Source organism: Psammomys obesus, unplaced genomic scaffold, assembly GCF_907164565.1.
Source record: "Psammomys obesus unplaced genomic scaffold, mPsaObe1.curated_primary_1811, whole genome shotgun sequence".
Classification (NCBI taxonomy): Eukaryota; Metazoa; Chordata; class Mammalia; order Rodentia; family Muridae; genus Psammomys; species Psammomys obesus.
Genome location: NW_026586816.1, coordinates 3,244,911 through 3,264,760, shown reverse-complemented (window position 1 = coordinate 3,264,760; position 19,850 = coordinate 3,244,911). Strand labels below are relative to the sequence as shown.

Below are 19,850 nucleotides of genomic sequence, written 5' to 3'. Positions count from 1 at the left end.
AAGAAAGAAAGAAAGAAAGAAAGAAAGAAAGAAAGAAAGAAAGAAAGAAAGAAAGAAAGAAAGGTGTAGCTAAGCTGGTGGTGTAATTCCAACCATAGGCCCACCGCTTCAAGTTTACATAGGGCCACACTGGAAAGACTGTCTCAAGAAGAAACAAACCCCACAGAACCAGCCAACCAGCCAAATGGTTAGATCGTGGTTCTCTCACTGAGAACCATTGGCTTTCCCAGGCATTTGAGTTAGTACACAGCCAGCCTCATCAAGGAAGTGTTCCTTGTGTGAGCACCATGAGTGAGGTCCAAAGATGTTCTCATGGGGTTAGATCTGAGACAGAGTCTTGAGAAAGGCCATTGTGCTCCCACTTACAGCCGGAGTCTGGAGGTGACGCCCCTGCAAATGTCAAGGGTGCACAGTTGGAGAGTGAGACACACCTCACATGGAACCCAGAAGCACTTTCTTGAGGGCACACCTGCTTCTTCCCACACATCTTTGAGCAGATCAGAAAGCAGAAGGCAGAAATCATTCTCAGGAGGCTCCTAGGCCCCAGAGGCCAAGCAGGGTACCAGCTCCCCCTTATTTCCTGCAAAGAACAAGAAAGAGCAGTTTAGCACAACACAGGTTGTCTTTGTGAACGAGTTGACGGCAGGTGCCAAGCCTTCAAAAAGTAAAAATCCAGTGCTTGGTTAAGGGTGAGCTCAGATCAGAGCAGGGACGGAAGGGTATGGAGGCTGGTGCTGGTGACGAACAATCCCTCAGCTTTGGTGACTTTGCACAATGCTGCAAGCACACATCAGCCCACTGAAACTGTAAACTCGACATGGGTGGACCCTGTGGGGCATGGACTTCATCTCGGCAAGGCTTAAAAGGACAACCTCTCTCTTCTTCATCTGGGCTAGGGGGAGGGAGGAGTGGAACAGAAACTGCGGGAGCACGGTGATTCTGGGTGTAGCTTTCCATCTTCCCACCTTTATTCCCACTATTGTCCAAACAAAGTTTCACAATGCCGCCCAGGGTGGCCCCCAGGCCCCCTGCCCTCCTAGTTCACTCACTGCAAATGCTCTCCAGCACACAGGAAGTTGAAAGACAGCAGGATGGGCACCTGTCTCCCTTTCCCTGGAGTCAGCCTTCGTTGTTAATGTTCTGCATAGACACCATCCTTAGCGCACCTTATCTTTGCTGAACTATTTAGCATTAAAGTTGCAACCATCCCGATATCTCCCCCACCAGATACACCAGCATGTCTTTCCCAGGAATGTATCTTCTTCAAGAGAGCCACAGCAGTATTACCACACTTCAGAACATCAACAGTATCAGTGCCGTAATATTGTCTGATGCTCATTTCCTACTTACGGTGCTTACATTTCACTGAAAACAAAATCCATTTTTATAACAGTTCAGGTTTTTTTTTTTTTTTTCAGATGTAGGACTTATTCCAGGTTTGTGCACTGTATTTCCTGGTGCTGGGCATTGAACCCAGGGCCTCATACACGGTAAATGCAGCATCTACCTCAGAGCTACGTTTAGCCCCTGTATTTGGGCTTTTGTCTTTAAGTTGGTAATAGGGTTTGACCATAGGACCTTGTGATACTCGACCAATGCTTACCTCTGAGCATTACCAGCCTGAAAGCTTTGTTAATGTCTTTATTATTGTTGTTATTTCACACACCAGGCCCAGGCCTGGCTCTAGATGTATTTTTTCTCTTGAGGTATCAGTAGGCAAAGTAACCCATCCCTCCCAAGGAGCCCATGAGGAAGGACGTCCCAAAGAATGATGGCCGTTTCCGCTTGACAGTTGAAACACATTGGGGATGGCAGCCGATAGCAAGGTGTGGGTGTCGCCCAGGACTTTGCAGAAGGCAGACCATCTCTGGACCCTCTCAAAGAAGGACTGCAGGTTGGGCCGGCTGCCATCTTCCCAGTATTTCTTGGGCAGCCACAGGGTGTCTCCCAGGAGGACCGCCGCCAGGGTGAAGGCACAGCCACAGCGCCACATGCTTTATTCTCCAGCTCCACTTCAGTCTGGTCCAGAACCTTAGCCAGCTCCCCGAGGATCTGCTTCAGGTAGCTCCCATCCTCAAGCTCCAGGATCTTGGCCATAAGCTTCTTCTGTTTAGAACAAGGTCACGGAGAGCCGTGGTTCCTCCTCAGGTTCCAGTTTTATGAGGCCTGTTGTGGCATTGGCTAAAGGTCTTCGGATCTCGGCGGTGGGTATAGGCATCCATGGGCAGTGCATCCCGCAGGTCCCGGTACTGCAGACTCGGGCATGTTGTGGACGGCCTGCCTCAGGCATCAAGCCACCACATGCTCTCCTACGAAGGTGTGTTCCACATGGTCAACAATCTGGTCGCGTAGTCACCGATAATGTTGTCTTGGTGGATAATGATGGGCACCTCCTCATCCAGGTGAGCCTCATGAACCAGGGCTGCCTATGCCGGCTCTGAGGCAGGCTCACAGCCCTCGCTTCTCTGTGATCACCAGCCGCACCTTCTGTGAGGTGAAGGACTGTGCCTAGTGGTACAGAACCAGGCTCTCCTTGGGCCAATGGGCAGGGCTGGCTGCCTTGGGAGAGTGTGTGTGGGGATGGGGGGATGGGGGGGATGGGGCTCCACAGGCTTGGCTGCATTGCTGTCCAGCACGGAGATAAGACATGGCTGTAGTTGTTGGGGGTCAGGTTGCTGGTGGTCACCGTGACAGCCCGAAGTCTGAGGAGGGTCTTTATTCTTTTTAAATACTTTGCATTATTTCTTTGCCACCTACTCTTCCTTCTACCCTCCCTCTTGTCATGGATTTTGGAGAACCCTGGGCATTGCTAGACCCTATATTCTGGTTTTGTCAGACTGCGTTTCCTGTTGTGCCTTTGCTTGCTACCCGACCTCTGCACAGACTGAGCGTCAGTCCCAGAGCGTGAATACAAGCGTGGGCCATGGATGAAGTAAGGATGCCTCAGGTGGGCCTCCGAGCTGTCTTGTAAGGAGGCCAACCACTCCCGTCAATGACTGGCTCAGCCCACGTGAGTCAGTGAGTGCTGAGTAATTTGATTGAGTGTATGTCACCCTGGTGTTGGTTCAGTGTTCTTAGCCACCGTGTAGATGCTCTGTAATTACCAGCTGCTTTCACACTGTAGTTTTCAGCATTCACTGGCTGAACTGGGTTGTTCTTTCTTACCCTGTGTCTGCTTTTCTGTCTCCACTACTGTTTCCTTACCTCTCCCTACCCTTAACCACCTCACATCTCTCCTCCGTCCTACCTCTTATAAAAGTCTCTCTGTGTAGCCCAGGCTGGCCTTGAACTACTGCTTAGCCTCCTTCATGCTGTGATCACAGGCCTTCCTTCCTTCCTTCCTTCCTTCCTTCCTTCCTTCCTTCCTTCCTTCCTTCCTTCCTTCCTTCCTTCCTTCCTTCCTGTTTGTTTTGAGACAGTGTTTCTCTATGTAGACCAGGCTTTTCTCAAACTCACAGAGCTCTACCTGGCCCTGACTCCTGAGTGCTGGGATTAAAGACATGCATCACCACACCTGGCCATCTCCTGTTTCCTTCTTAAATTTTGTTTTCTCCTGTAGTTTTATCTCTCTTCCATCAATTATTATTATTATTATTATTATTATTATTATTATTATTATTATTTTTAATGGCAGTGAGGGACACTGTCTCAACTGCCAGCATTCAGAACTAAAGAAAGGACTGCTCTATGAGACTTTTTTTTTTTTTTCAAGTAAAAGGATGTATGCAGTGGAAGATGTGAAGTTTAAAACAGAAAGTCACATCGCTTCCAGTGCCTTTGGTTTACAGGAGAATCGCAGCTGAAAACCGTGTGCATGTAGGCACATGTTCTACCTCTGAGCTACACCCCAGCCCTGGAGACATTGCATATGTGATATTTGCATGTTAAAGGCCAGTCTTAGTCTTTGGTTTCTGGTCAGAGGCTTTGTCTGGGTGACGTAGTTTTCTAACAGACAAGAGGTCACAGGGGAGGGGTGGGGGTGAGTTAGCTGCTCTAGGTACAGGGTAGTCTAGAGGTCTGTCCAGAGTCTTATAACTGAGTTAGCTACAGGTTCTCTGCTTACTTGCCTCACTTCATGACTCACACATCCTGCTCACTCCTCTGTCCTTTGTTCTTCTTGTGGCAGTGGGGTGAGGGTGGGTGGGAGCTGAAAAATCTTCCCCACCGAGGGAGATCTTACCAAAGAAAGGCATATTGATAACTCAGAGAGAAACAAGCAGTCTATGTTTCCTTGGAAGGCATCTGGCCACGCTCGAATCGTTGGAAGTAAAACACAGATAGGCGTGGAGAGCAAGTGCAATTGGCATTCCAGTAATACTCATCTATTTACAGTCCCTGGTCCTTTTACGTGTTAGGGGTGAGGGGATGAAGGTAAATAATTATTCTTCATTGTACTTCACCCTGAGAGCCTCCCACAGGTGACAGGCAATCTTTTGCTGAATTGCAAGTTAGTTTTCGAGCCCCCTAGGGTTTTCTTGGTTAAGTTATATATATTTATCTGACCCTAGTAAGTTTAGCTCTTTGAGTGATCTTTTTTTGGGGTGAGTATCATGGCTGATATCACAATAAAGGAAATGATAAGGTCTGAGCAATTACAGCATCAGAGGAAGAAAAAAATTACCTTTGGGCCCAATCACAAAATTGTCATCTAGATCATGGTTGTCAAATTGTAGCTGGTGCTGATGCTGCTGTTGAGGGAAAAAAAACCTCATCATAAATCTCAGTGATTCTTTGACAGTTTTCAATTTCAATGGGAAGCATCATGGGAGAGAATTTGATAAAGGACTTGGCAATGAAGAAAAGGTTTCTTCCCCCGCTCCTGTCTCTTGTCATTTTAGAGATCACCAGAAAATTTGTAAATCTTGTTGAGTTAAGACTTTAAATTGTTTGGACTGTTTTTCCTTTGTTGCTGGGTGTTGATACTGCAACCATGTGCATGCTGTACCAGTGAGCCACACTCCTGGAGAAGAAAAAGAATGGAAATCATCACATCAAGCAAATAGGCCAAGTTCAGAAAAAGAAAATCACATATTTTTTCCCCATATGTGAAGATGCCTAATGCTGACTTCTGTCCCCCTGCCCCCGCCACCCCCGAAAGTTAAAAGTAGAACTTCAAGAGGGGAAGAAAAAGCTTTAAGGTAGAGTTGGGGGATAAGACTTGGCATGGGTATGGATGTGGAATATATGTGTTACCAAAGCAGGGGAGTTACAAGTCGGAGGTGAAGGGGACTGATGAGGGGGGAGGCGAATGGGGTGGGAGATGTGGAACAAAAAGAACAAAGTGTGACAATATATATGAAAATACTATGACAGAACTTATTTTATGTGCCAAAAAAATAAATAAATAACAATAGCAAGAAGAGCAAGTGAAATAGAAGAGGGAGAGAGTAGAAGAGAAGTGTGGCCTATGCAGTGTGCCCTGGAAGGGGATTGTGGGAACGCTGCCCCCTCTCCCTCCTCTTTTTTACCTCACAGCCACGAAGTGAGCAGCTGACATCCATTTCCAACGTGGGCATCCAGCATCCCGCCCAGCAATTCTCACTGAATTAATAGAAGATTTTAGGTTTACTAATAATTTCCAGGAAATATTGAGATTCAATTGAGATCCGAATATTGAGATTAAAATGCTTCTGTCCTCATCTTCATAGGCTCGTGGCTTTCAGGAGCTCATGGCATACCAAGCAAGGGCTCATTACAGTAATCCTCTTAACATCAGTTGGACCTGAGTTACAAGTGTCATTACTCTCGTCTTGTGGGAGGAAAACCTGAGAGACAGAATAGGAAGGTCTATTGTCTAACTCCACAAAGAGGGGCAGAAGGGGCCTCACTGTCCCTTTATGGTGCCGTTTATTCTGGAGAGGTCTATATTTGTCTAGATCGTTCCCCAAAGCAGTCCTTTTTTATTTTGGCATCCCCAGTCGCTGTTTGTGTATGCTGGCTGGTGTCTGGCCCAGGCACAGTTCTGGCTGAATTGAGAAGAAAAACGACAGAACTTCCATTATAATGCAGTGTTTATTATTGGATCAATATGATCGATGGCCACCTGTCAGATCTGTAACATTATCTGGGAACCAGCAGATGGAGCTGTTACAGATAGCATTCAGAGGTTTGTTTATTCTCCAAAGCACGTGTTTCCATCCTGGGGCAAATACCACTTCATTGTCAGAGCCCTGGAGTTGTTTGCAGCCAGATGTTGAACACACCTCTTCTCTGGCCCAAGTCTATGGAATCAAAAGGTCATTTGGGTGCAGGGCCGTGGTTTTCACATGAAAGCAGTCTTGTGACAGTCACCAACTTCCCACAGGCCCCTATGGCAAGAACAGATGATTCCTATGTACAAGAGCATGAGATACATACACCGTTGTTCCAGAAGTGGTTCCATATGGTGTGCTGGCGGGTGGGGCTTGGGGATGACAGCTACAAGAAAGTCACCGATGACTCATGTTCTAAGTCCTAAGTGCTCGCTGGAGTCCCGCCAGGACTGATCAAGCCTTGGGTGCCTCTTCCCCTATGGTCTTTGGAGGAAATAAACTTTTCTGTTTAGATATTTTCAGACTTATGATCCCCCCTCCAACAGATGGAAATAAGGTATTTTGAAGAAAGATGACTTTGTTCTTGTGTAAAATCCCACTAACATTGGACCTACAATTAAACATATAATGTACATACGTTCATACACATTGAACATAGAACATATTATCTATATATGATAGAATTATAGTACATGTGCTATATGATACATTTCCTTCCTTCTCTCTCTTCCTTCCTCCCCTCCTTTCTTCCTCTTTCTCTCTCTTCCTGCTCCCACTCTTGGTATAGAATCTATGCCCTTGCTAACGTACCACTGAACTGTCCCCAGCCCTCAAACGTTTTCTTTCATTTATCAGCATATTGTGAAGATCTTTGTGTAGTTTGTATCTTTTGGTCCCACTCTTTCTCTCATTCCTCCCCTTAACGCATTAAGAAATTTCTTTCTTTTTTCTTTTAATTAATTGTTTTTTGTTTGTTTGTTTGTTTGTTTGAGACGAGGTTTCCTAGGTAGCCCTGATTATCCTGGAAATCACTATGCAGACTGGGCTGAACTTGAACTCACAGAGCTCCACCTGCCTCTGCCTCCTGAGGGTTGGGATTAAAGGTGTGTGTCACCATCCCTGGCTTAGAAAATGTCTTAACTCCTGATAACAGACATTAAGTTGTTCACAAATTTTTTTTCCCAATAAATACTGTACTAGAAAAGTACCAGGAAAGTTCCAATTCTGAACTCTTAGGAGAGTTCTTATTTATAAGTTTCTCAGAAGAGCTCCAGGGTTAAAAGCCTTTGCTTAGCATTTTTACACACACCAAAAATATTGAGCTTTCGGGTTTATCCACTGCTGGTCAGCCATGCACTTTGAAAGGGATCTTCAAAGAGGTGAGCCAGCAAATCTCACAGAGTCCCAAAGTCTCTTCACAGCCTTTGAAAGAGCTCCCTCCAACAGCTGTCAGTCCCTGTCTTTGTTGCCTGCACCAGCGCTTGGGGACCACAGACATCTGCACAAGAGGAAGGCTGACCTCTCCCTGCTTACTGCCCATTTTGCCACTGTCCTACAAAGCTAGCCCCACTGAATTTTAACAAGGGAAACTCTTATTGGTATTAGTAAGCCCTTTCTCTAAGTTTTTCTCGAAAGAACAGGATCTTGTGTGTGTGTGTGTGTGTGTGTGTGTGTGTGTGTGTGTGTGTTGGTAGACACAGACCCCTCAGGGTTAAGTTCAGGTGAGTGAGTGGTAGGAGGGAATTTAAGCTTAGATGAGGCAAGAGCAGGCCTGGATCATGTAGGCTCCATGGTATAAGAAACAGCTATGGACCTGAAGGAGTCAAGCTTATTTGAAAGAAGGGAGTCTGCAAATTGGTACTGAATGACTAAGCAAGCAGGACACAAAGCACAGAAGAGAAATCTCAAGAGACAGCACAAGTGACCGTGCCAGGAGCGGAGTGATGGTGAGTGACCTGAGATCTGTTTCGTCTCTTTGCTGAGTTCATGGATTCTCTGCTCAGATGCTCTCTGGAGTCACTGACTCAGAGACTCCAATAGCTTGTTTGAAGTGTGCTGTGTGCCTGTGCGTCCCCACCGAGGCGCCTTCTGATGCAATGCCGAGGATTTGACCCAGATTCACACACCTGTAAGGCAGACGCCCCGCCACTAAACTAACCCACAGGACCTCTTGCAGGGTAATTTTAATGCATCATTTGTTAATTTGGACCCTTACATGACGGTAGCCCCCAAACACACAAAAGAAACTGCTTCTTGCCAAGTGGATGCTTGATGGCAGCTTTCCCTACCAGGGACCACATGTTTAAGATTTCAGGGATGTGCGCAGATGCAGCGTATCAACAGCTCTGCTCCAAACCAGGCACGGGCGGCCCTTCCTGTACACGTTAAAAGGTTGAGAACGTTGTTGATGGGAGCCGTACCTACCAGATGGAGGGAGTAACATGAGTGGCCAAGGGAATTTAGGCCCTGCTGGAGGCTGCCTCAGGCTTGCTAGTCACACAGACCAGCGTGTTTATGGCCACATGCTTTGTATTCTGGCTTTCATTCTTATGTCCACGTGGAAGACACAGTTACTGACACACCCATCTTGGCCATTATAACCCGAGGAGTGTGTTCTAGGATCTCATTTTCTCCCACTGCAGTCATCTGCTGGTCCAGACAGGCATCAGGTGGAAAAAACCTGCTTGAGACCTTCGGAGATCTGCTGGCTTCCAAACGGTTTCTCAAGCTGCTTGCAAGTTCACTATCTTCTTGATGAAGGCTTGGCTTTCTGCAAGGAGGACTTATGCCTCAAGGCCGTATGTTTTAGGGGTGAACGACATCTCTGAATTCTTCTCTTTTATCCATGTGAGACAAAAACCACTGTCAGGCTTGAACCCAGGTACCTCGGGTGGAAATGGTGCTTGTTTCGGGCATGGACACCAATGGACCTGTTCTAAAATGGGACGCAATGCCTCAGCAACACCAGGTGGAAGGTCTCAGATTTTTCTGGAAGAAATGACCTTCAGTGAATGAGTTCCAGGGCAGGCGGCAGCTGCAGTGTCTGGGCTTCCTGTGAGGAGTTTCTGAATAATCACAGCTGCCTACCTGGATTTTTACTTCCTGTTGCTTATAGCAGTCATGAAGAGCACCCTTCCCCCCCCCCCCAAGTTGGCATTTCTAAAATATGACTACAATGTAGAATTATTTGGATGAACTGCAGCTGATTGACAGGCACATAAGCCCGTGTGTGAGAACTTGGGAGGCTCCTGGTGGTTGTATTAATTCTTAACATGCAAAGACAGCCACATGTTGGAAGCTAATACTCCAGCAAGGCTGAAATCTGTTATTATTTCAGAGTATTAGCTGTTGGGTGTAGAATAACTTAACCGTAATGACACGGAGAAATCAGTCTGACACAGAGCCAGTACATTTTGTTGAAGATGAACGGGCTGATGGTTGCAGAGATGTTTTAACAGAAGGAATAAGCAAATTTTGAAAGTAAATGAATCAGAAACTGATATGCAAGTAATATGTTTGTAGTACCCGAATGATGCTGGCTTAGCCTACGATTATTGTCGCTTTGTTCTAGAAACGCATATTATGGTCTCTCGCTCTGTTCGCCTTATTCCACATGTCCCAAAGCTGCGGATTTAATGTATTTTGAGAATTGTCAGTCATTAGCAAGCAACTGAATTTTTTTTCTCTGAAAAGACGTTCAATTTAGTATTATTAGACAAGGTAATGTGAGAATTTTTTCTTTAAATTTTTTTTTTTTTTTGCTGTGAGAAGTTGAAGATGGAGAGAAAAAAGATTGCACTGCCATTTTAGTGACTGAAAGAAAAAATGTCTTCCTCTCAGGTCCCCTGCTCTTTTCTTTCTGAGTGCTGAGGTTGTGCCTCAGGCCTCCACCATGCTAGGAAGGCGCTCTGCTGAGGGCTACACTCTGCCGTTCCCTGCTCTTCCTCAAAGCATAATCTTCGGCTAATTAGAAGACAATCAAATGCTCACTGGAAGTAATTAAGATACTGTGGTGAAGGCACCTCTGTGATACTAGCCCAGAGAGATATCAACCAGCGGCAGTTTGATCTGTGCAGCTTTAGCATTTTATTTTATTTTTTTAATAATTTATTTTATTCTTTGTGCATGGGAATGAAGGTTGTGAGCTGCCATGTGGGTGCTAGGGAGTTGAACCCAGGTCCTTTGGAAGGGCAGGCAGTGCTCTTAACCACTGAGCCATCTCTCCAGCCCCAGCTTTAGCATTTTAAATGCACAGGTATAAATGAATATAAACAAAACAAACGGGGTTATTCCCCAGTATTGCACTGTCTTTCGAATGCCTTTCCCTGGAAGGAAATACAGCCCTAGCGTTTCAAAGTGCTCTCCATAGCCCGCTTCCCCGTCCCCTACCATCAGGTGTTTCGTTGGTTTTGAATTTTATAGTCAACATTGCAGGCTTTATTCCTTACTTTGTGCATGTATCAATGTCGAGTTTAAAATTATATTCTGAACACAAATGACTGAAAATTCTGTTGTTGTTTTCAAGTTTTAAAAAACATTTTAAGTAACAGATTTACGTTTTAGGGTATGGGCTGCTCTGGTCGTCTGTACTGGGGTCACCCCTGTTAGGACTGGCTTCCTTCCGCCACTGCAGGGGTGGTGGGCTATACAAGAAACGTATTCTCCTGCTTCAGTTGTTGTCTTGGAGGCTCACTGCCTCCTGCTAACCTCGGCCATACAATCTAACCTAGGCCTAGAATGTTTTCAGCCTCTGAGCCTTACTGCTTAATAAGCTCACCCTTTTGAACTATGGCTGGCTGGTTCAACTCAGCTGTCCAGGCTCAAATTCCTCTCCCAGCTAACTTAAAAAAAAAAAAAAATCTATTCATAAATTATATTTTCCAAAAACAAGAGTTTGTTTTTGTTTGGTTGGATTTTTAAAGAAAATAAAACGTGCTGGGTGTTATAATGACACATCCCTTTAATCCCAGAACTCAGGAGGCAGAGGCAGATGGATCTCTCTGAGTTCAAGGCAGCCTGGTCTACAAAGCAAATTTCAGGACAGCCAGAGCTACAAAGAGACAGTGTCTCAAAAAACAAACAAACAAACAAACAAACGAACAAACACCAAACCAAACCAAACCAAAAAAAGAAAACCACACAAAACATTCTGAAAGGCACCAGGATTCTTCTGCTTCTAGACCACTGCTGGGCTGGAGGGAGAGAACAGTCTTCTGGGACAGAAGTCAAACTTGTATTGCCCATTCTCCAAAGGAACAATAATAAGGTGCCATTCAGGCAAAGTTTATTCCCCCGCCCACCCCAGCATCACAGCTGCCTATTAGAACGGCTGAAGCAGGTCACACGGCCCAGCATAATACAGCTGCATCATATATGGCCATTATGCAACTATAGGAAGCTACTAAGCAGGCCAGACCCAAACAAAAGAGACTGAGGTTATCAAGGGAATAGTTAGTTCCCTGTGTGATCTCCACTCCAGTAACCCAAATAAACAGACTATCCTAGTAAAAGGAAAATATTACATCACTGCAAATTTCGCCTTAGCGAGACAGTCCGTACAGAAATGTCGCCTGGCGCCATGATACAACGGCCCGACCATGTTATGCCCACAGTTCACATCCTCGTGGACACACAAACCTTCGTGATTGTGCGAGCATAGCACAGTGAAGGGGAACGCTGAGCTGAGACCTAACATCCACAGCCGGATGCTTTTCCACCCTGCGGCTTAAGAGGGAAGCGCGTGAACCGCGTCTGTCTGAGGGACCTTACGTAACCAATCAAAAACTTAGGGACGCGCAGTCTCCACTGGTTTCCAGTGTGCACGGGGCGGGGCTGGCTGCAGGCAGCACCATTAGGAAGCCTCCCCATGTCCACTTCCTCCTGTAACTGCTGAACCTTTTTTTTTTTTTTTTTTTTTTTCCCTCCAGCTGCTTTTCTTTGCCTGCAAGAGGAGGAGCCTGGATGAGATGGATGTTCTGCTTGACTTCTCTGGTGTCTTTGTTTTTCATCAACCTGTTCATTACAAATTTAGCCTGGCATTTCTGTTTGATCTCTTCAACTCTCTTCATTCCATCAACGGTTTTATTACCCTAGCTCTCCCTGGCCTTTCATAGGTTCATTTCTATGTTGTTCTGTCCACCACGAGCTCTTTGCCAGCAGCCTTCTGCCTGCTTTAGTCCGCCTGACCTTGTGTGGGTTACGCTTCTTCCTGGAGTTTTCAGGACTCCTGGGTCTGCAGAATCGGAGCACTTTGCAGTCATTGCAGATGAACATCGTGCTGAGGCCAGGGCAGATGGGCCTGGGACAGACACTTCTCAGTCCTCATGTTGACCCCGGAGGGGATCCACCTTCCAGACTCCCTTCCCAGCTAACTCATTCAACCTGGCTTTTCTTTCAGTCTCTGAATTGCTGTGCTTGGCCTCAAACTAGCTCCAGCAATCTTTTCTGCATTGCTTCTGGCTTCTTTTCATTCTCTTGGGTGGTTCTGTCTTCATCTGTGTGTCTACCTTGCTCTCTCTTCAACCTGTCTCTGTATATCTCTCCTGTACATCTCTCTTCAAAACTGCCTCTTCTCTCTGCATTGCCCATTAAGTAGCTTCCCTTCCCTTTCTTGTCTAGTGAGAGTTGGGCATATCCTATTCTGTCAAATCTTTTTTTCTGATTTTCACCTTTTCTGCCACTCATTTTGGCATCTTTTTCAAACATGGGTGCTTCTTTCTACAGATTAACTTTCCCTTCATTGTTTGGGATTAAAGGCATGTACCGCCATATCTCGACCTAAGCTTTTCTTTACCTGAAACTTGCTCTATACCAGGCTGACCTTGAACTCAGGTCTGCTTGCCTCTGTCTCCTGGATTAAAGGTTTATTTGTATTCCAGCCAGATCACACAGACCTAGAAGGTCATTGGATACGATCTTTTGCAAGAATAGCCATGTTCTGAATTAAAATTCCTCTACAGCTTCCCTCTTTCTAAGCTTATTGTGCAGCAAGTCTCAGGCTGAACACTTTTTAGGCCTAGTTTAGATTGTACGAAGGCTAGAAGCTTCCAGGACTAGGCCTAGGTTAGCAGACAAAGGCAGTAAGCCTCTGAGACAATTGAAATAGGTAAATAAAAGTTACTTTTACATAGAGCAATCAATGTGGTTAGTAAGAAAACCCAACATAACTGAAAAGCAAGCCCACAGACATTGCAGAAGCAGAGGAAATCTGAAAGAAATGTCACAGAGGCCAGGTGACATCTGACAGAGTTCAGGGAAGAAATTTGCCTGGGGTCATCTCCAGAGGAAGATTCAGTTTTTTTTTTAGTTTGTCTGGATGACCAGAGAGACTTGGGATACCTTGGCACAGTGGGATCCATGAGCCCAGAGCAAGGAACGACTGAGTCACAGTAAGCCACCCCAAGAGGCAGTCTTAATCATATAGACAGACTCTTCCAGCATTAAAATGGGAAACTCCATTTCAGACCCCTTGAGAACAAAGGGAGGAGTTGAGAGGATAAAAAAACCATTGTAGTACTCATTGTAATTGTGACTACCAGGGCAAACCCCTCTCTACTGTCAATTGGAGCCTTTATATTTCTCCTCTCAAAAAAGGTTGAAAAAAATAGCATTACAATAAGAAAAATTATTTATGATAATACAAAGGCTTGAGAGACAAGAGACAAAGGAACTAAGAAAAAAGAAAATGCCTAGTTGTGAACCTATGGTACTTAATGAAATTGAGGATCAAGATAGAAAGCCCATTGATGAGAGGTAGAAACCTGGATCCAGGACTGGAGCTTAGCTCACTGGCGTGAAGTAGACATGGAATGAGAATGCCTAAATGTCTAGTTTATGTGTGGATTCATAAAGATCTAATTGCACCTTGATAAGCAGAAAGGGGGGGTTAAGATTAGCTAAAGATGCTGGATTATAAAGCAGGTGTGGTGGCACATGCCTTTAATCCCAGCACTCAGGGAGGCAGATGCTGTAAGGCAGGCTGATGGCTGTGAGTTCAAGGCCAGCCTGGTCTACAAAGTGAGTTCGGGACAGTCAAATCTACATAGAAAAACCTATCTCAAAAAATGGAGAGAGAGAGACTTCCAAGTGAAAGGTATGACTCAAGGAAGAGATGCAGAAAGACAACAATGCAGAAGACACAGAAAGCAGATCCCCCTGCGTGGAGACAGTTAACAAACCAGCTAAGGAGGGACAGAGAGTTCATCAGGGCAGACCTGAAAACCTTGATGCTGAAACGGACTGTTGCTGAAGGACAGATGATCAGGGCAGCAATTGTGGAGGATCAGTCGCAGCAATGGTTGAGTGGACCTTCACGAGGACATTTGGACTGTTAAGTTTGTGGGACTGATAATTGTTTCTATTGTAAAAGTTAAACTGTCTACAATTTTTAGCTTAAAGAGAAAGGGGGAAGTTGTTAAGGAATTTTAATTCAGAACCTGGCTGTTCTAGCATCCAAAGACCTTTTTGGTCCATGTGATCCCACTGGAATACAAACAAGCCTTTAATCCAGGAGACAGAGGCAAGCATTCTAGGCTGGGCTGGTAGAGAGCAAGTTTCAGGTAAAGAAAAGCTTAGGTCCAGGTGTGGTGGTACACGCCTTTAATCCCAAACAGGGAAGATAAATTTAATTTGTAGAAGGAAGTACCCATATTTGAAAGCAGTGTCTAATTGAGAGGCAAAAAAAAAGATGAATCTGAGAAAGATTTGACAGAATAACCTATGCCCAACTCTCATGAGAAGAGAGAGGAAAGGGAAGCTACTTAAGGAAATGGGGAGAGGGAACAGAGGCAGTTTTACTGGGATGGCAATAAAGAAGCAGGTTGTAGAGAGAGAGAGAGAGAAAGCTCAGGTGAAGACCAGATGGGCCAGAGAATGAGAAAGAGCCAGAGAAGATTGCTGGAATTAGTTTCAGGCCAAACAGAGAGATTCAGTGGTCAAGAGAGAAGCCAGATTGAATAAGTCAGCTGGGAGAATTTTGAACCCAAACAGTGGAGTTGAACCAGCCAGCCCAGAGCTCAGTAAGAACAAGAAAGGGTGTGCTTATTCAGCAGTAAATCTCAGAGGCTGAAGACATTTTAGTCCTAGTTTAGACTGTACGGAGGCTAAAAGCCTCCAGGACTAGGCCTAGGTTAGCAGACAGAGGCAATGAGCCTCCGAGACACCATTTTGAATAGGAGAAAAGAAGTTGTTTTTACAGTAGGCAGAATTGTATGTCCCCCAATGTCCTAGCCTCCCAGTGCACAGAGGTGTATGATCCTCCTGTGACTTTGAGGAGGATTATAAACTTCTGGGGATGTGACTCCTATAATTCATTTCCCAATTGTCTAACCCTGAGGTCATCCTTGGGAGATTATCTGCTTGGGTCTGACCTACTCACACCATACCAGTGACAAGGGACCTCAGTGACAAGGGACAGAACATTTGGAAATACTCTGGAGAGGGTCAGGAGGGGGCAGGTAGCCGTGTGGGGAACTGCCTAAGTCCATGTTACCAGGAAACAGGAGCTTCCAGGAGGAGCTGAGGCCTCCATTGAAGGCCCTGGTTGGAGGCTTCAGTCCTACAACCACAAGGAATGAATCCTGCCAACAGCTAGTAGGCCAGAAGACCCATCTGCTCCAGGGAATGCCATTCTGTGTTGACCCTAGGCAGAGGGTCCCACTCACTTTCACCAGGATTGTCTGTCTCGTTCATTCACTCACTGACCTGTTCGTTCTTTCACCGATCAGTCAGCAGTAGAAACTGACAGCATGCCGAGCAGAGGCAGCTTGTTCTGGGCTTGCTTCTTTTTTGTCCCCAAGCAATGGACCCTGGTGCCCTGTGTACCAGAAATAAGGCAGGTCAGCCTGTAGTGTGAGCCCTGGTCTCCAGGCCAGGCCTCCTCCCCTAGAAAGCACACTAGGCGCTGTAGTCCTTCATCCTGTTCCACAGGCTGCACCCTGGGAAAGAAAAGCTGCTGCCGTTCCTCACGGCTTGGAGAAGTTTTCTACCTGAAGGGCCTTTTGTAGGAACTTACACCATCCCAGCATCTGTAGATTATTTTATTAATGATTTCACTTTTTCTAAGACATTAAGTCATTAAATAGTTTGTGTATAAAAAAATAAAACAGTTTGCATCAAAAAAGGCATTTTCTTCTAAAAAAAATAGTATGTGAATGAGCTCACGAATCTAATTTAGTCAAAGGATATAACCTAGTACTGTCATTGTCACTTCAGTTGTCCTAGATATTTTTTCTCCCAGAAATGTGCCTTTTGGCATTCCCCTGTCATTCTTCAATTTAAATAAATAAAAAATACTTATTATTTTTAAATGTGTCTGTGTGTGCCAGAAACATTGGGTTCTCTGCAGCTGGTATTACAGGATGTTGTGGTGCTGGGCATCAACCGGTCTTCTGGAAGAGCAATATGCTCTCTTAACCACTGAGCCATCTCTTCAGCTCCACCTCCAGTATTCTTTTGAGCACTCCTTTGCGTATTCTGGGACAGGTACTCACAACCCTCCCACACTTCCCTTGGAGGGGTAGTGCATATGAGGTGCTTGCCTGAGGAAAGCTGCCCTGTACGTTTGTATTAAACAGAAAGCACTCTCCTATGAATGGATGTCCATGTTTCAGAAAGCTCAGCTCGGTAATGTAATCAGTGCTCGGAGCAGATCCCCACCAGCTCCTTACTATTCTGGAAGATGAGCATCTGTCTTCAGCTGGTGGTGTGAATCAGAGTCCCCTGGGCAATTCATCACTGGGACCCCCAAAGAAGAGATACACAGAGTTCATGTGAAGGGATGGTGTGCAGGGGAGAGAGACTTTAGCTGACAGCAAGGGCAGTGGTGATCAGCATGTGCCCCTACCACAGGAGGGAGAGGGAGACAGACAGAGACACAGAGAGAAAGAGGCGGAGACAGAGAAAGGAAGAGAGAGACAGAGAAAGACAGGCACAGAGACAGATACACACACAGAGAGAAACAAAGGGAGGGTGAAGAAGAGAGAGACAGATACACATATCCAGAGACATACAGAGAGAGACAGTGGCAGAGAAAAAGAGAGAGACAAAGGGAGAGGGAGGGAGAGAAACAAATAGACACACGTACACAGAAAGACAGTGACAGAGAAGGGGAGGGAGGAAGAGGAGAGGGAAAGAAGGGGGAAAGAAGAGAGAGGAAGGGAAGAGAGAGGGAAAGTGAGAAAAGATAAACTGTATTACTAGATTCCATTCATGGAAACTTATATCTGGTATCTAGAGCAGAGAAGTAAGTCCCAGGGTGCTCCAACCTGCTGAGAAGGTGCATCTGCCTGGCATTGGTGGATATGGAATCTCCTGGAATAGATAAAAGATGGATGACATTCAACAAGCCCTGGGGATGCTTTGATTTCTCTGTTTATTCTGAAGATGACATTCCCCCTTTTGGATGACAATCACATATACATTATACTTAAAGAAGTGGAGGATCGTGGGCCTGGTGAAAAAAAGTGAAAAGGGGACATTGCTGCTCCAGTGTTCACTGGTGACAAGCACAAAGCCACTAGCCACAGGAAATGACTGAGACTAGACTGAGCTGTGTGCAGTGGCACATGTTGGTACCCCAGCATTTTGAAGCTTGTGGTGGGAAAATCTCTTGAGTGTGCTCCTTTGAGCCCAGGCAACAGTGAGATCATGTCTCAATAAATAAATGGCTAAGAAGAAAACCCCAAATAAACAGAAAATAATTAAAGAGTAAGTTGCCTTAGTTATAATGGTTATAAATCAAAGGGTCAACAACAGCCTTACACACCCAAGACTTACTTCACAAGATGAAAAATGTTTATGTGTATGTATGCAAGCCACACGTGTGTAGGTGCCTAGGGAGGCCTGAAGTGGGTGTTAGCTGCCTGGAGCGGAGTTAGAGTGGATTGTGGGCTCCCGAACTCCGTCCTCCAGAGGAGCAGCACAGCTCTTCATGGCTGAGCTGTCTGGGCAGCCCACTGCATGATCGAGGCCTAGCACCTCCTCATTACAAGAAGTTCCATTGGGAAGTACTAGAACGGCTCCCATGAGGGGGACAACATTTTCCATATCTGCTCTGTTTAGATTCGAAGGTTGGAATGAGGCATCATAATAACAACATGTATAATACATAGTGTAATTTACTTTTTACTTTTTTAATTTTTATTATTCTTTATTTTTAAATTTTTAAAATTATTTTAATTATATATATTATTTTTTATTTTTATTTTTTAAAGAAATGGTATTATTACATAGCTTTGGCTGGTCTGGAAATTTCCATGCAGCTATATCCAGACTTGAACTCACTATGAAGGCCAGGCCAGGCTTGAACTTGCAGCAATCCTCTTGTCTCTGCCCCATGAATACTGAGATTATATAGGCAAAAGCTACCACGAGAGCAGCGAATCTTTTTTTTTTTTTAATAAGATTTATTTGTTATTTCTACATCATTCAGCCTGTGCCCCAGAAGAGAACACCAGATCTCACTATAGATGGTTATGTAACCACCATGTGGTTGCTGGGAATTGAACTCGGGACCTTTGGAAGTGCAGCCAGTGCTCTTAACTTCTGGACCATTTCTCCAGCCCAAGAGCACCAAATCTTGGAAAAGTTGAACAGGATGTGTGTGAGCTTTGTGTTAAGGAAAGGTTCATCGCCATATGGTGTTGGCTTTCTTTTCTCTTGAAGGTGTCTCCATATTGCAAGAGACATTCTTCACCCCAGAGATGTTCTCTTCCAGACACTTGGCTTTATTCATCCTCTGTCCTATCACTGTTCCCACTGTGACATCTCTTCCCATCTCACAGCATCGTTCCCTTTCGTGGGTGAGAGTGCTGAGACTTTGAGGTTCAGTTCCTTAGTTTCTGGTCAGTGCATTGGATTTGTGGGTTTTTATTTTTGGAGGGATCAGAACTTACTTTATTTTACAAATAAAAGCATTAAAGAAAAGAAGACCAAGGGCAGCTAACCCCACACGAGTTCTCCTGTAGGTGGAAAGACTTTATTTTTCTTTCATTGCCTGCACATTTCTCAACTTGTAACAGTTTGAGCATTGATCGAAAGTCCAGGGTTTGTGAAGTCTAAAAGCTCCTCATAACTGAGAGGCAGCCTGGATATTCTGCCCATCATCTGGCCCAGATGTGAGGACAGGCAGCTCCTACCACACACAGAGAGGCGAGGACGGGTGTCCTTCCTGAGGTCAGCAGCGCCCACCCATGGGAAGGGGAAATACAGGTGCATGTTAAGGGAAGAAAAGAGCAGGAAGCAAAGCATGCTGGTTACAGCATGAAGGAGCATACAGAGAAAGAAGAGAGAAACCCTGATGAACAAGAGCCAGGAAGAACAAGGGAGACACCTGCTTCTGAAAACAAATCCTCTGAGTAACCAGGAAATGTTTTAACGCAAGGGGAATTCAGCTTACTCCTCCCTACACACAGTGCCTGTGACGTATGAATATTATACTGTACCATACTATTTTATATTATACTATATGTGTGTGTGTGTGTCCTCATACATGTTTGCTGTATATGCAAATTCTACTACTTACTAAATTTTTAAACATTTCTCTTGCTAACATATTTTACATTAATTTATTTAGTGTATGTGTGTGTTAATGGTCTGTGTGTAGAGGCCAGAGGATGGCTTGCAAGAGCCAGTTCTCTCCTACCATGTAGATCAGGAAGGTCAAACTCAGGCCATCTGTGAGGTTCATTATTAAGCACCTTGACCTGCTGAGATGGCTCACTGACCCCTGCCAGCATATTTTAATTATATATAATAATGGTTTCATTATGATGCTTTCATACACACACACACACACACACACACACACACACACACACA

The 19,850-nt window shown here is 45.1% G+C and overlaps 1 pseudogene; it reads right to left on the bottom strand.

Moving 5' to 3' along the window:
• The window catches only part of LOC129672953 (ganglioside-induced differentiation-associated protein 1-like 1), a 151,054-nt pseudogene that overhangs the window by 1,055 nt on the left and 130,149 nt on the right, over positions 1-19,850 (bottom strand).